The sequence below is a fragment of the Microtus pennsylvanicus genome, chromosome 8, assembly GCF_037038515.1.
Source record: "Microtus pennsylvanicus isolate mMicPen1 chromosome 8, mMicPen1.hap1, whole genome shotgun sequence".
In the NCBI taxonomy this organism is placed as follows: Eukaryota; Metazoa; Chordata; class Mammalia; order Rodentia; family Cricetidae; genus Microtus; species Microtus pennsylvanicus.
In genome coordinates this window covers 24,816,117-24,832,362 of record NC_134586.1, presented here as the reverse complement: position 1 = coordinate 24,832,362, position 16,246 = coordinate 24,816,117, and the positions used below count along the sequence as shown (strand labels likewise).

The window sequence follows — 16,246 nt, the reverse complement described above, 5'->3', positions numbered from 1 at the left end:
TTTTCCCCATTTGTAATGAATTGGCCATTTACTTGAAGATATTTCTCTTTTTTTCCTTTTCCTTTTTTTTTTTTTGCTATAAGTATTTTATTTTCATTAATCACATGAACAGAGCACTATAATATTCCAGGGCAAACTAAAGAATTGGCAGTTTAATTGGTCCCTCAGATACCCACAGGCCCATAGTAGCCGGACAGAAGGTCTGGGTTCGGTGAGCTTGTGGCTTTGCCCATCTTGCAGGTGGCTCACCCTCTACATCATGCCAGGTCTTGGGGATGGGGGTAGGGATCGTCTCAGTGCTTGGGGGGTGTCACTCTGTTTTTTTGTTTGGTGGCTTCTTTGATCATCAGGTTCTCCCGTTCTTCTTCAACCTGGCAGTTTCTCCATTGTCTGCCATTTTCTTAACACAACTACCTGGGTGGGTTGGCAAATGCGTGTAATTCAGGACTTGGGAGGTCGGGGCAGAAGGATTTCTAGTTCATACTAAGATTCTATCCTAACAAATTAAAAAAAAAAAGAGTTTACAGGTTCATTCATGATCTGACAAGCCATTATTTTAGCACAAGACTAAAGATGGGCCACCTTGTGCCGGGAGGGACAGAGACAGGACAAAATGAAGACTATCAAATGTCTACAGTTCTACGGAATGGAACGATAGCACCCAAGAACAGTCAGTATCCTTCAGTGCAAGAGAATACTACCCCCCAAAGTGATGCCATAATCAACCTTGTTCCCCCCACAGGCACACAGGTCCACGGGCCAATGCTGTCTCCTCGGATGCAGTGAGCCAGCTGCTGTCCTGGGCAGCAAGAATGGGACCTCTACAGAGGGCCAAGAGGACGAGGCGACTGCCAAGGAGGCCTGGAAGGCAAAGCACCCAGGCACATAGGCTTGGGCTTTTTTGACTTGTGGCTTTTTTTCTTTGAGGGTGCCTGGGATTGAACCTAGGGCCTTATGTATTATACCACATCATCTCCCACTGAGCTATACCTCAACCTCAGGGGTTTATCTTGACCCTTAAATCTAACAGAATATGAATTTCTTGCCTCTAACATCAAAAGCACAAGAAACTAAATAAAAAAAAATAAACAGGCCTACATCAAATTCAAACACACTGATATATCAAGAGACATAATCAGTGGAGTTGACAAAATGGAAAGAAAATATGTGTAAGTCATTGATCTAACAAATGGTTAAAAATTCAAAATATCTAAAGAGTTTCTGTAAGTCAATAACAAAAAAAACAAAAACAAAACCCAATAGCCTGATTTCAAAGTGAGTCCCACACCTAAATAAATAAATAAATAAATAAAGGCCGGGCGATGGTGGCGCACGCCTTTAATCCCAGCACTTGGGAGGCAGAGGTAGGCGGATCTCTGTGAGTTTAAGACCAGCCTGGTCTACAGAGCTAGTTCCAGGACAGGCTCCAAAGCCACAGAGAAACCCTGTCTCGAAAAACCAAAATAAATAAATAAATAAATAAATAAAATAAAAGCAGCCCTGGCAGCTTTAAGTAATAAAAGTGAGACCAAATTAATCATACTAACCAACACCTATAATCCTAGCACTTGTGAGACAGATACAGAAGTTCGAAGACAGTCTGAGCCTCTTGTCAAGTTCAAGGCCAGTTTGGAGTACAAAAAACTGTCTAAAAAAAAAAAAGAAGTTGGGGGTGGTGTTGGGTAGTGGTGGCTCAACAGTCTTGCAGGGGACCCAGGTTCAATTTCCATGGTAGCCCACACTATTTATAACTCCAGCTCCAGGGAACCCGACCCTCCCCTCTGGCTTCCACAAGCCATGGCGCACATACATACATGTTGATCAAACGCTCATACGCTGTTGGCACAGTGGTGCACGCCTTTAATCCCAGCACTCTGGAACCAGTGGCAGAGGCAGGCGGATCTCTGTGAACATGAGGCTAGCCTGGGCTGCAGAGCAGTTCCATATATTAATACTGGCACACGCACATGTAGACAATAAATGGGATTTTAAGACGGCGGAAATCTGTGTAACATGGCTGAAACTTGAGGACTTTTTACTAAGTGGAATAATACCTTTACGGAAACCCAAATCCTACGTGATTCTACTTGGGTACGGTCTCTAAGGAGGTCAAATTCACAGAGGCAGAGTAGAGATGCTTCTTTAGAAGTGCTGGGAGGAAGTGGTTTGTTGGGTACAGAACTTCCGATGTACAAGATGAAGTTTTTGGAGATTGGTTTCATAACAGTAGAAATATACTTAGCACAGTTGAACTTAAAGGGATCAGCTGTTTCTTTAGCCAGCTGTGCACCCCTGACCAAAGAGCCTAAACAATCAATTGTAAGGGAGAATTTTATTTTGACTCAAGCTTTCAGAGCTGTTGGCCACAGTAGCGTGGCCTTGATGTCCTTGCATCTGAGGCACAGTCGTATATCGGGGCTAGCAGCCTATGGTAGTCACCGTGTATGTGTGTGTGTATGTACACTGAGCACGGTCTTACTCTGCAGCCCACAGCGGCCTCCAGTCTCACTGAGATGCCCAGTCCTAGGCCTCTCAATGCTGGAATTACAGGTATAGTGCACTATGCCCAGCTTGAGCCCAGCTTAATAAACCTGTGTGTCACCGTTCAACACCATGTTACATAAGTGAGTGTTGATGTGAAAATCTTGGCAATCATAAAAGGTTTTTGAATGGTCAAAAGTTAATTCAAAATCCAGCTCATGGCATAACGAATCTGAGGTGTTCCCGAGCGCTCTGGCCCATGGCATCAAGGTTTCACAGGGACTTCTTTTTTCCAAGACAGGATCTTATGTGGCCCAGGGTTACACACCAACAGCACTTGGCCTCGTGCACGCCATAACAGCATGCATGTCAACAGATGAAACTCCTCAGCCTTGAGACAGTTGTTCCCCAGTACAGGGTCTTTACTGTACGTACAAAGTTTTCTGGTCTTATAATGGTTCAATTACAGAAAACAACAGCTTCTAATGTTTTCCTGCCTTCATTCCTTAGCACGTGTCAAGTCAAATTGGATTGAGGTAGAATTTTAAAACCTGACCTTTGGGCTGGAAAGATGGCTCAGTGGTTAAGAGCATTGCCTGCTCTTCCAAAGGTCCTGAGTTCAATTCCCAGCAACCACATGGTGGCTCACAACCATCTGTAATGAGGTCTGGTGCCCTCTTCTGGCCTGCAGACACACACACAGATAGAATATTGTATACATAATAAATAAATAAATATTAAAAAATAAAATAAAATAAAACCTGACCTTTGTCAGGTGATGGTGGCACACACCTTTAATCCCAGCACTTGGGAGGCAGAGGCAGGTGGATCTCTGTGAGTTCGAGGCCAACCTGGTCTACAGAGTGAGTTCCAGACACCAAACCTACACAGAGATATGCTATTTTGAAAACCAAACCAAACCAAACCAAAAAACCCCTGCCGTTAATGGAGCAGGAATGTAGCTCAGCTGGTACTCTTCTCGAGGCCCTGGATTTGAGCCCTGGCTCCCTAAGTAGTTAAAGATGATCCTGAATGGCTCATTTTCCAAGGCATAGGAATCAAACTTGGGGCTCACTGATGCACTCCACTAACTGGCTGGGTCCTCAGTCATGTTATTATTATTTTTTTAATTTATTTTTCCTTTTTGTGTTTGCCTGCACTAGTGCATGCCTGGTTGCCAGGAGGTCAGGAAGAGGGTGTTCAGTTCCTTGGAACTGAAGTCACAGATGGTTGGGAGCGGCCACTGGGAGTTGGAGGTCAGGAAGAGGGTGTCCAGTTTCTTGGAACTGGAGTCACAGATGGTTGGGAGCTAGAAGTCAGACTCAGTCCTCTGGAAGAGCAAGCTAGGTCTTAAACAAGCCCCTCCGCCCCTTTTTTCAATTTTTGGAAACAAGGTCTCGCTCTGAAGCTCCGGCTGGTTTGGGACTCAGCAAAGCAATGTGAGTGGCCTAGCATGCAGAGGTCTGCCTGTCCTGGTCTTGGCAGCCGTGGGATTAAAGGTGGTCACCACCAGGCCTCGCCCCTCAGCTGTGTTTTCTATGCACATGATTCTACAGATGCCATGAAGGCCCCCAGACTACTACTTGCATGAGCTAAGGATGAGCCCATGAGTTCTACAAGCACACCCCTGCCAGGTCTAAGAGTCCTGCTTCTCTACATAGCTGTGGGGTGGCATTATCACAGGGCATCCTGCCTGCTTTAGTTACAGGAAAGCAGAAACATGATAACTCACGCTGACTCATATCCCCCCTTTCAAAATACACAACCATACGAGACAGGTTTCTCTGTAGCTTTGGAGCCTGTCCTGGAACTAGCACTTGTAGACCAGGCTGGCCTTGACCTCACAGAAATCTACCTGCCCTGCCTCCCAAGTGCTGGGTTAAAGGCATGTGCCACCACTGTCCGGCTCAGTGGTCACTTTTCAATGAGATATGTCATAGTCAAAGGCTGTGTTATTTGAGCAAGTCTGTCCCCTAATTTTGGTGGGCCTTGAGTCTGGCAGAGCCTAACCTCTCAGAGAGGGGGGAGAACCACTTGATGCTCAGAGATGCTGTTTATTAATGCGGTATTCTTTTTTTTTTCTTCGAGACAGGGTTTCTCTGTGGCTTTGGAGCCTGTCCTGGAACTAGCTCTGTAGACCAGGCTGGTCTCGAACTCACAGAGATCTGCCTGCCTCTGCCTCCCGAGTGCTGGGATTAAAGGCGTGCACCACCATCGCCTGGCTTTAAAGCGATATTCTATGATGGGCTAGGCCAGTATACAAACCGCCAAAAAGTAAATGAGATGCTGTAATTGAGGATATTCTCAGAGGAGAGAGGGCCACAGTCCCCAAGACTCTGCAAAGCTAGAGGGACTGCTGGGAGTTGTAGGAACTGAGGGAAGGCCATCTCCCTGGGTCCACAGGGACCAAAGTATAGATACTAAAGGCTTTGTTTGGCTCTGCTGGAACAAGCACCTAGCAACCCTTCCTGGTATGGGGACACTCGGCGAAACCATCCTGTCCTCATAGGAGGGTGGTGTACTGTTCCTAGCACTATGGACACGTTGGTACTTGAGGCCAGTCAAAATTTTTGTGAGACAGGGTCTCTCTATGTAGTCCTTGACTGTCCTGGAACTCACTATGTAGACTAGGCTGGCCTTAAACTCACAGAGATCCTCTTGCCTCTGCCTCCTGAGTGCTGGGGTTAAAGGCATGAGCAGCCACACCCAGATTTTATTCATTTATGTATCATAGCTTTTGCTGTGGGTGGTCCAGATAGAGTCCATAGTGTCAAATATCAGAGCACTTGCCTAGCATGTTCAAGGCCTTGGCATGATCTAAGGCTCTGAAAGTGTCCTTTCTGATACACATAGGGCTAGAAAGCCAGCTCAGCTATTGCTATTAAGAGTGAATACCACTCTGGCAGGGAATGTGAGTTCAATTCCCAACACCTACCTTAGGTGGCTCACAAACATCTGTTAACTCCAGCTTCAGAGATTGAAAACCCCCAGTCCTGGGACAATCCCTCTCACCTGTACACACATATAAAAATAATTCTTTAAACCAGCATAGTGATGCATGCCTTTAATCCCAGCACTCCAGAGGCAGAGACGGGTGGATCTCTGAGAGTTCGAGGCAGCTTGGTCTAAAGAGCGAGTTCCAGGACAGCTAGAACTACATAATGAGAACAGTAACCACCATGCTAGGAACGACTGCATGGCTCAATGCCATCCCTACCGAATATACTTCATTTACAAGCAGTATGAAATCTACGCTGCAGAACACCAGTCACAGAAACATTTGGATGAAGCGGGCTCAGAAACCAAAGTATCTCTTCTATCCTTGTCTTCCCAGTAGGCTAAGCCCCGCCTGCTTACGTCTCACTCTCTTTTTTTTTTTTCTTTTGGAGGTGGGCTGCGTGATGCTGAAGCAGACGTAATGCTTGATGCAGACATCAGGCCTGCGGCGAGCATGGTTCAGCTGGTCAGCGGAATCTCCAAAGTGACTAGTTCCATCACTCAATCCTGTCTCTCCTTTATTCTACTCTCCCCTCCTGTGGAATTTGTTTTCCTCTTATGTTGCTGAAAGATTCTGCCAGCATCTCACCGTGGTCCTGATTCTCTTCATCCTGTTTCTCTGTCTTTTTTGATGAAAATCTGCAAAATCGCATGGGTGTAAAAAGGTCCTGAATATTGACTGAATGGCTCATATGCAAACTTATGACTGTGGAATGATTTTGGAAATGTGTGGGATAATTCCTGCCTTTGGTGACCTGGTGACTTTGTAAAGTCTCTAAACTCAGATCCTTTGCCTACAACCACCTTTTAAATTAGCTCTCAGGCTAATTTTTCCTCCCTAGTAAAGAGCTTGAATCCAGGGTCTTGCACACAACCAGGAAACCTCTCACTGCACTGTGTCTCCTAAGATCATTTTGATTTTATCTTTGTGTGTGTGTGTTTGAGACAGGGCCTTACTCTGTAGCCCTGGCTGACCTGGAATTCACAGAGATCTGCCTGCCTCTGCCTCTGCCTTCTGGGTGCTGGAATTAAGGGTGTGTGCCACCACCACCAGGCTCTCAATACTATTTATTAACAGACACCAACAGATCACAGACAGCAAGACCGAAGACAGACAAACGGCCTGGACGACAAGTGTCTTAGTTAGGGTTACTATTGCTGTGATAAAACACCACAACCAAAAGCAATTTATTTAGTCCACACTTCCACATCACGGCTCATCACTGAAGGAGATCAGGATATGAACTCAAACACAGTAAGATCTTGGAGGCAGAAGCTGATGCAGAGGCCATGGAGGGGTGCTGCTTACTGACTTGTACCCATGGCTTGCTTAATCTGCTTTCTTATAGAACCCAGGGCCACAAGATCAGGGGTGGCCCAACACAGAACTGACCTGGGCCCTTCCCCACCAATCACTAATGAAAAAAACGCCCTAAAGTCTTGTCTATAACTAAATCTTTTTTTTTTTTTTTTTACATCTCAAACAGATTTATTTTTAGAGGAATGGCCTAAGGGAGGGAAAAATATAACTAAATCTTATGGAGACATTTTCTCAACTGGGGCTCCCTCCTCTCTGATAACTGTAGTTTGTGTCAATTTGACGTAAAACTAGCCAGCACGATGCACAAGAGTATGCTGCCATGATGTGGGAGCCCCTCTGTGTGCTGTGATTACCATTAATGAATAAAGAAACTGCTTTGGACCTATAGCAGGGCAGAACTTAGGTAGGCAGGGAAGACAAAACTGAATGCTGGGAGCAAAAAGGACAGAGTCAGAGAGAAACCATGGAGCCACCAGAGACAGGCGCTGGGAATTTTACCTGTTAAATTACAGCCGCGTAGCGATATACAGATTAATAGAAATGGATTAAATTAATATGTAAGAGTTAGCCATTAAGAAGCTAGAGCTAATGGACCAAGCAGTGATTTAAATAATATGGTTTTTGTGTGATTATTTCAGTTCTAAGCTAGCTAGCTGGGTGGCCAGGAACCAACAAGCAGCCTCCTCCTTCAACACTGCCAGGCCTGGTTTAGACTCAGGCCTGGGTAGAGCTGTCAGGGACCTCTAGCCTCTTCCTGCTTAGAGCTTATATTTCACAGAGCTGAGTTGTGTTCACATCTGGGCTTTTTGTTTTGTTTATTATTATTGTTATTATTTGTCCCTCTCCCCAACACATGGGGAACTGAAGCCAGGACATTTACTACTAAGTTAAATCTAAGGCCCCTGTTTGGTTTTTGAGACAGGTTCTCCCTACGTATCCCAGACTAGTCTAGAACTTACTATGTGGTTCACATTGGCCTCGATTTTACAGTTTTCTTGCCTATACTTCCCAAGTACTGGGGTTACAGTATTTTGCCACCATGTTCAGCACATTTTAACATTTTCTTCTCTATTTGCCTTCCTTATACACTTCTGTTTTGTTTTGATTTGCTTAGACAGGGTCTATCTCTATATTCCTGGCTATCTGGAACTCGCTATATACTCCAGGCTAGCTATGAATTTACAGAGATCTGCCTGCCTCTGCCTCCCATTGCTGGGATTTAAGATGTGCACCACCACACTGGCTACAGTTTTTTGTTTTTCTTGTTTGTTTGTTTGTTTTTGTCTGTTGAGACAGGGTTTCTCTATATAGTAGCCATGTCTTCTCTGGAACTCACTCTGTAGACCAGGCTGGCCTTGAATCAATTCAGAGACCCTCCCGTCTCTGCCTCCAGAGTGCTGGGATTAAGGGTGTGTGGCATCACACCCAGATTTTTTTCTTTCTTAAGAGACAAAGAGAAAACAAGTGAGTAGTGTGTGTGTGTGTGTGTAAGTTTGTCACAATCTGCATGTAGAAGGCAGAGGACAACTTTCAGGAGTGAGTTCTCTCCTTCCATCACATATATGAATCCTAGGGCTCTAACTCAGGTCATCCCACCTGGTATAACGCACCTTTCGCATGACATTCTAGTGTGTGCCTGTGTGCGCGCGCACTAAACAAATAAAAATAAATGAATGAATGATCATGATGTTGGGTTGGTGAAATGGCTCACTGGACAAAAGTGCTTTCAATGCCACGGGAGGCATACCTTCGCACAAATTAATGCATGTAATAATTGTGTGATCTAGATCATTATTATCCGCAGCTATCAGTTGTACAGGTCTCACCAGGACGTTCCATCTGTGTATATAATGTAGTCTGATCACAGGCATTCACCATTACCCTCTCTTGTCCCCTCCCATTCCCACAGGAGGCTGGAGATGAGCAGCTGCTGCAGAACTCTAGGGAGGGAGCCAGCCTCCCAGGAGGCTCAGTGAGGGTCCTGTTCCCAGGCTGTTGAGCGAGCCTTCCAGGAGAGGGAAATGGAGATGGCAGAAAGTGAAGCTGGGTGAGGCAAGACGACTCTTAAGACACTTTGTGGTCCACAAGCCCTAAAACACTTACATAATCTGACCCGTTACAGTAAAAGTTGCCAGCTCTGAAGTGTGACAGCAGATGAGTCGAATGAAATGGAATCGCAAGGCTGTGAGGTCACGGGCCATAACCCAGGGTCAAAGGAAGGAGGCACTGTCTGTGGTGGCATAGGCTTGAGGCAAGGAATGATGCATCTCAGTGGGAAATACACATCTCGAAGAGTTAAAGTTTGAGGACTTTTTGCTAAGAAATGTAAAAAGTGGCCCTACCTTCACTGACAACCAGAAAGATTAATTAGGAAAGCCTTTCTCTCTATCTCCCTCCCTCCCCCCATTCTGTGCAACAGAGAATGGGCGAAGCCCCGCCAGTCTGAGCGTGTCCCTACTCACTCTATAAGCTGTGTCTCTAAGCTCACTATCCAGGGCTCACCAGTCCTGTGTGTGCTCCCTTGGCTTCCACTTAGGAACAAGCAAAGACTCAGTCGTCCAAATCCGGGTAGCCACCATGAACATAGGGCTGCCATCCATGCTACCGGGGAGAGGAAAACCTGGGGCTGGCTTAGAGGGGTGGCTGAAGAAAGACAGGCTGATGGATGTTTGGGTTCTCCACCTGCCTCCACATCGCGTCCATTTTCTGTGACCCCCTCCCCCTTAAAGGTGGCAGGAAGTCTGCAGAGAAATCACCAAAAGCCAGTGCGGGAGAGTGAGCAGTTGAAGATGACCAAGGCCAGAGTGTACAGGACTGCACAGACTCAGTGGGAATTTCTCTTTCTAATGGGTAATAATAATCCCTTTTCAGGCTGGACAAGTGGACGTCTCAAAAGTCAGGGGTAGAAACTGAAGTCTAAAGGTTATCGCCACCATCCTTCATGAAGCTTAGTGTTGTAGACAGGATGTGGACTTTAACAAAGCAACTAAAACCTAGAGGAGTTACCCCTGTGCCATTACCCTACACTAGTAGACTGGGGTTTTGGTCTTTTTCGGTTCTTGTTTTGTTGATAGGGTCTCATGTAGTGCACGCTGGCTTTCACCTCCCTCTGCAGCCAAAACTGACCAGGAATTTCTGATTCGCCTGCCTTCACTTCTTAAGTGCTGGGATTACAGGAGACTGGCGCCTAACTCCGGGTTCTATGTGGTTCTGGGGATTAAAGCCAGAGATTCCTGTATCCTACCAGCTGAGCTACACCCCTGCCCCAGGTATCTATCTTTTTTTTGTTGTTGTTGTTGTTGTTGTTGTTGTTGTTTTTGGTTTTTTTCGAGACAGGGTTTCTCTGTGGTTTTGGAGCCTGTCCTGGAACTAGCTCTTGTAGACCAGGCTGGTCTCGAACTCACAGAGATCCGCCTGCCTCTGCCTCCCGAGTGCTGGGATTAAAGGCAAGCGCCACCACCGCCCGGCTCAGGTATCTATCTTTAAAGTATAACACGCTCAGACTTTCCAATGTCTATCTACAACATGCCACATTGTGTCCCGTGGCTGGTGTTAATGCTGAACACATCTGTCCAAAATCCTAAAATGGCCTGAAGGGCTATGAGAATGCAGACAGCGCTCTGTGCTTCCTTGGTTTGGGGCACAGTGAGAGAAGAAAGGTAAACGCCACAGAGGAACGCATCACTGTTGGAGGTTAGGACAGCGAGGAAGGGCCAGGAAGCCCTGGCTTTTACTTCTGATGTTTTTCGACCCCATGCACGGTTGCATGGCGAGCGGCACGCAATGCCAACCCTGATTTGCCGGGGACTGTGTTTGCATTTCCTGGCGGTGGTGCCCACAGTGCCCACTGCAGTCCCGTTCACTGCAGGCCCTGCGGCGTGCATTTGCGCGCGCGTGGGGGGTCTGCGCATGCTCACACACTTCTGCCCCTTCCCAGGTCCCCTCCTGCCACCCCACCCACTTCACGCTGTTCCTGGTGGTCTGCAGCCCACCCGGCCTTTTACTACTAGAGTCTCCCTTGGACTTCCAGGTCCGTTTCTGTCTTTTTATCTCCCGCTCCTCGGCTAGTTCAACCCACAATGTCTGAAGGTGGAAAGCAAGGGCAGAAGCAAAATAAAGCTAAAGCACAAAGAGCGTGAGTAAGCGAGCGGGGAGGCCCGCCCGGGCAACTCAAGGACCGCGGGGGCTGCAGGGCATCGTGCCACCAAGCACGTCCCCTCTGCGGGGCGGGGCCGGCCAGCGCCCACCGGATGGGGCTGAGAAAGTGCAGTTGTCAGGAATCCGAGGCATCTCTGGGGAGTCTAAAAAGGTTACTCAAGAGTCTGCCTCGAGGGCAGTGGCCAATCCCCCACCCCACCCCCCCACATGCTCCTTATCAGCTCCAGGCAGGGTCACCTCCCCACCTGCACAGCCCCGCCCCGCAGGCCCTCCGTCTTTGCCCGTGTACGTGGCAACCATCACGTTTTCACTTGGCCTGATTCCTTTTTATTGTAGTCAGCTTTACAGATTCAATGTGTGCAATAAATAGCCTTCGCCCATTTATAGTGTTCGGATAGATGACTTATTTTGGATGTCTGTAGTCGTCCCCTGTCCCAATAGCAACTCCCCTACCCCCACAACAGCGAGCAGATTTGCTCCTCAGAACGTTCCTCGGCAGCCCGGTGCTCACCGCTGGTACCCAGTCTTTGTGCGGTGGCAGTGGAACTTTTGTAAGGCCCCAGCAGGAGGAGATAATCCGGGAGAGCGAGGGCCCCTCCCCTCGGCTATCAGCCTACTGAAACAATAGACCAAATAATTAAAATTTCCTCAGGATTCCCAAACCGTTGAGGGGGGAGGTGGGGAGGTGGGGTGCTGATCCCCTGGTGCGGAGGGTGAGGGGAGGGGGGGGAGTATAAGGCGGGGGACTTGCCTTCTGGGAAAGATTTCACAGGGCTCTGACAACTCTATCACACCCGTATTTCCTGGGTTTTGTTTCATCATTTCTATTGAACTTACACACCATCACAGAAATGTCCCTGTTTTGGATAAGCCGTACATAAATCAATTTTTCTTTTAAAAATGTGCTTCCAAATGTCTTTTAAAATGTATGTATAAAGTAGTTGGACGTGGTGACACAAGCATTTATTCCCAGTACCCCGAAGAAAGAGGCGGGAAGATATCTGTGTGTTCGAGGCCAGCTTGGTCTATAATTATAGGAGAGCCAGAGCTACATATTGAGATCCTGTCTTAGAACAAAGAGTAACACGTTTAAGAACCTACATGACCTCCTGTGACACTTTTCCACTGTCACTTTTTTCATGTATTGGCAAATACTAAGTATTTCTTATGACCCCAGCACGGTTCATACAAAAACAGGAACCGAGTACCAATCATTTTAAACAAGAGCAGGGCCACAACTTTGTTTCCCAGTCTACACCGGGCTCTGGATGCTCCCCTCCCCCACACCTTTTCCAGGCCCTTAGTTGGTCCACTGACTAATCCTTTCTGAGAGGTAATTGTTTTCTTTTTTCTTTCTTCCTGAGGAAAGCTGCAGGGAAAAGGCACTTAAAACTCAGCTGCTGATGAGGAGAAAGCCAGGTGGAAAGGAAGAATTTCCCGAAGGCCTGGGAGGGGACAGATGTAGGTGGGAACGAATGTTAACAGGCCCAGTTTCAAAACCCAGGGCCGACAAGTCTGATGGAGTGGCTGTAAAAACTACTGGAAGGCTCCCTTTGGGCGGGATGGACAGGATGTGAATTCCTGCAATAGACTCATAAAAGCAAATGTCAGCTCGAACCATTAATGAAGATGGGAAAGTCGGCTACACTGAGAAGGTAGATGTGTCCTCTCCCAAGGCTGTACTGTGTGTTGGAGACGTGTGAAGGAAAAAACAGTCTAAGACAAGGACACAAAGAAAGAAGACACACAGGAAAGGCATGGCAGTGTATGCCTCCCGGTGCCTGGGAAGCAGTCTTGCTGCAGCTTCAAGGGCAGCCTGGTCTGCACAGGAGTATCAGGGCAGCCATGGTTTATACAGTAAGACAGAAGACAACAACAAACCACTAGACTTGCTGCAATTTGGATGCAAACCTGGCCTCTTCCTGAACCTGTGATGAAGAGTTTCCACTTCCTCTTTCTGTCCCATTGCTCAAGAGCTCATCACTCTGAGTAAGGGACATCCAGAGCCATTCCTTCCAGCGATTCTCAATCATTTTGTAGCTATTCCATAACTGTAACTTTGCTTCTGTTATGAATTGTAATGCAAATATCTGCTATGCGGGCTATGTGCTATGTGACCCCCCCTGGGGGTCTAGACTCACAGCACGAGAAGCAAGCACTGCTGTTCAAATGGTCAGCCATAGAAGTCTAGTAGTGCTGGGGTTGTTGGAATTAAAACTTTCGGGACTATTACTTTGCTCGCGATGCTACACTTGGAGGGCGAGATGGTTAGAGCTGCCGTTTTTTTTTTTTTTTTTTACTGAAAATACACATTCAATAATGCAGGTTAAAAAACGCACAATGGATTAGCTCTTCTCTGCTATTCACCTGTCCAACCACTGCTAAAATCAAGATCTGGATTCTAGAACATTTCTACATCCCACATCCCCAGCCTGGTTCCTGTGCTGGTTCCAGACTGTAACTTCCTTCTTAGAGGAAAAGTCCTCAAGAAAGAGTGCTCCCTCCCTCTCTCCTTCCTTCCCTCCCTCCCTCTTTCTCTCCCTCCTTCCCTCCCTCCCTCTCTCCCTCCATGTTTCTGTTTGTTTTTTAGATAGGATCTTGCTTTGTAACCCATATAGTTTGTAACTTCCTATGTTTATCCTCAAACTCAAAATCCCCCTGTCTCAGCATTCCAAGAGCTATCTTGCTTCAGAGTGTTGATTATAGGCAAGCTCTGAAGGGCCAGGGCTCATTGTGTGTGTGTACATGCCCACACTATTAAGTGCTAGAATGTTTTTATTAAATGGGCTGTGTTTTATTCCTTCATGTTCCTAGTATCCTACTCATGGATATACATACGTTTATCCATATTGATATACACATTATTATCATTATTATTAGTTTCTGCAGTACCGGAAACTGAATGCAGAGACGCGTGAGCTGGGCAAACACTATTATGGAGCAATACTCCCAGTCTTTGGTGTAGACACTGTTCGCTCTCCTTCTGAACAACATGTATTTTTTTTGTCACCTGTCAAATGTATAAATGCTTTCCTCCTAGGAGTGGGATGACCAAATTGATCTTTGTTAATAAATAATCTCTTTCTTCCTTTCTTCTCTTATTTTGCATTGCTGGGGATTAAGCCCAAGCATGTAAGATAAGTAGTTTGTTACTGAGCTATACTCCCAGCCCAAATAATCTATTCCAAACAAAAATAAGTAAACTATAGATTATATATGTCCAGTGTTTTGCTTTTATTTATTTTGAGACAGAGTCTTACTATATAGGCCAGACTGGCCTGAAACTCACAGCAGTCTGACCGCCTCTGCCTTCTGGATTAAAGACAAGACATGCACCAGGTAGCACCACAGACCCAGGCCATGTTGTTTTCTAATTTATATGGATGTGCGTCTATGAGCTATGTGCACCTGTGTCTACGGCTGCCTGAGGAGGCCAGAAGAAGGTATCAGGAAGTACAGGGAACTGAACCTACATCCTCCACAAGAGCAGAAAATGTTCTTTCCCATGGAGCAATCTCTGAAGCTCCTTCCCTCCACTACCTGGGAGGTTCGATTGTTTAGTTTGGTTTTTCAAAACAGGGTTTCTTTGTGTAACAGTGCTGGCTGTCCTGGAACTCACTTTGTAGACCAGGCTGGCCTCGAACTCACAGACACCTGCCTGCCTCTGCTTCTCTTGTGTGAGTGCTGAGATTAAAAGTATGTGTCACCACCACCCAGCAACAAGCTGTGTTTTAAATACAATGTTTTATGTACGCTACGGTAACGAGTCTCTGCATACGGGCTGTATGTGGAATAGGTGGAATTTGCTTCTTATAGGTGTAGAAGCAAAGTCAGAAGATTTTAAGTGGCCACTTGAAAGTCACAAGATTAATACATTGTGAATTCAGAGGTGATCTCATCTTCTGCTTCTTTCAAACGCATGTTCTCTTTCTGTCTCGCTAGCCTGTTCCAATGGTCCAGTCACCTAGCCATCCGCTTTGCCCGGGACTGTGCTATTTTAACACTGAAAAGGCATAGGGCTATGTTAGACAGTAGATTGCTCTACACAGGGACCATGGACAAAGGGGTGCAAGGCTGGCATATAAAAACCCAAAGCAAAGTGGGGTGAGATAATGCATGTATGTAGTTTCAGCGCTCTCTTGAGGCTGAGGACCTGGGTTTGAGCCTGGTTGCATGGTTCGACCTTCTCTCAAAAACAAAACAAAACGAACCCCTAGCTATGCTCCTACTCTTTCACTCCCAAAGGAAAAGATCAAGAAATGCATCACTGGCACACTTGTGCCTTGCATAGAACAAGAGCACTCAGCTGCACACATCCATCACCATCTAGCCTAGCGCTCACTCGGATTGTGCTCCAGGGACCAGTGCTCCAGGGACCAGTGCTCCAGGGACCAGTCTCTCTCTCGAGCCTATTAGAATTGCAAAGACAGATTTCACAATGTTGTCCAGACCTAAAGAAATTCTGGGGAATTCAGTGAGTTGTGGCAGACAGGCTCACCAGGCTGGGGTGGAACGCAGTGGGAGATAGGAGGTCAAGACTGAAGACAGGTGACTTAGTCATTTTCCCTTACAGATGGACAGTTGCCATGTAGCGTCACAGAGAAGCCCTGGCTCAACATTCCAAACCAACCAGACAAAAAAGATTTCTAGGCAGAATGACTGTGATCTCAGCCGAGTGCTCAAGTGCTCTCCCGACATGAAGTAAATCTTACTTTTGGGAAAAAAAAAAAAGCAAACGACGGGTTTTTGATTAAAATTCTCTCTCTGCCCGGTAGGCACGCTTTACTTCTTTTTCTGCTGTGTTTGTGATAAAATCCATTTTCTATTTTGTTTTTTTCTCTTTCTAATGTCATTTCAAGTGTGCTTCATGTATTGCTTAAATTATGTTATCTAAACGGGGTGGTGGTGGTGCACAGTTTTAATCCCAGCATTCGGGAGGCAGAGGTAGGCGGATCTCTGTGAGTTCGAGCCCAGCCTGGTCTACAAGAGCTAGTTCCAGGACAGGCTCCAAAGCTACAGAGAAACCCTGTCTCGAAAACAACAACAACAACAACAAAACCAAATCACGTCCTCTAAACCCATCAACGGTGGTGGCGCACGCCTTTAATCCCAGCACTCCAGAGGCTGAGGCAGGTGGATCTCTGTGAATTCGACACCAGCCTGGGCTACAGAGTGAGTTCCAGGACAACCAGGGCTACACAGAGAAAATCACTTAACTTAAGGTATACCAGAAATGGTTCGGCAGGTAAATGCACTTGCTCCCAAGCCAGCTGGTACCAGACCTATCCT

General features: G+C 46.6%; 1 protein-coding gene across 1 annotated transcript in view; it reads right to left on the bottom strand.

The window, feature by feature from the left end:
• Window positions 1–16,246, bottom strand: part of LOC142856062 (solute carrier family 2, facilitated glucose transporter member 3) — a 72,714-nt gene that overhangs the window by 24,971 nt on the left and 31,497 nt on the right. The window lies entirely within an intron of this gene.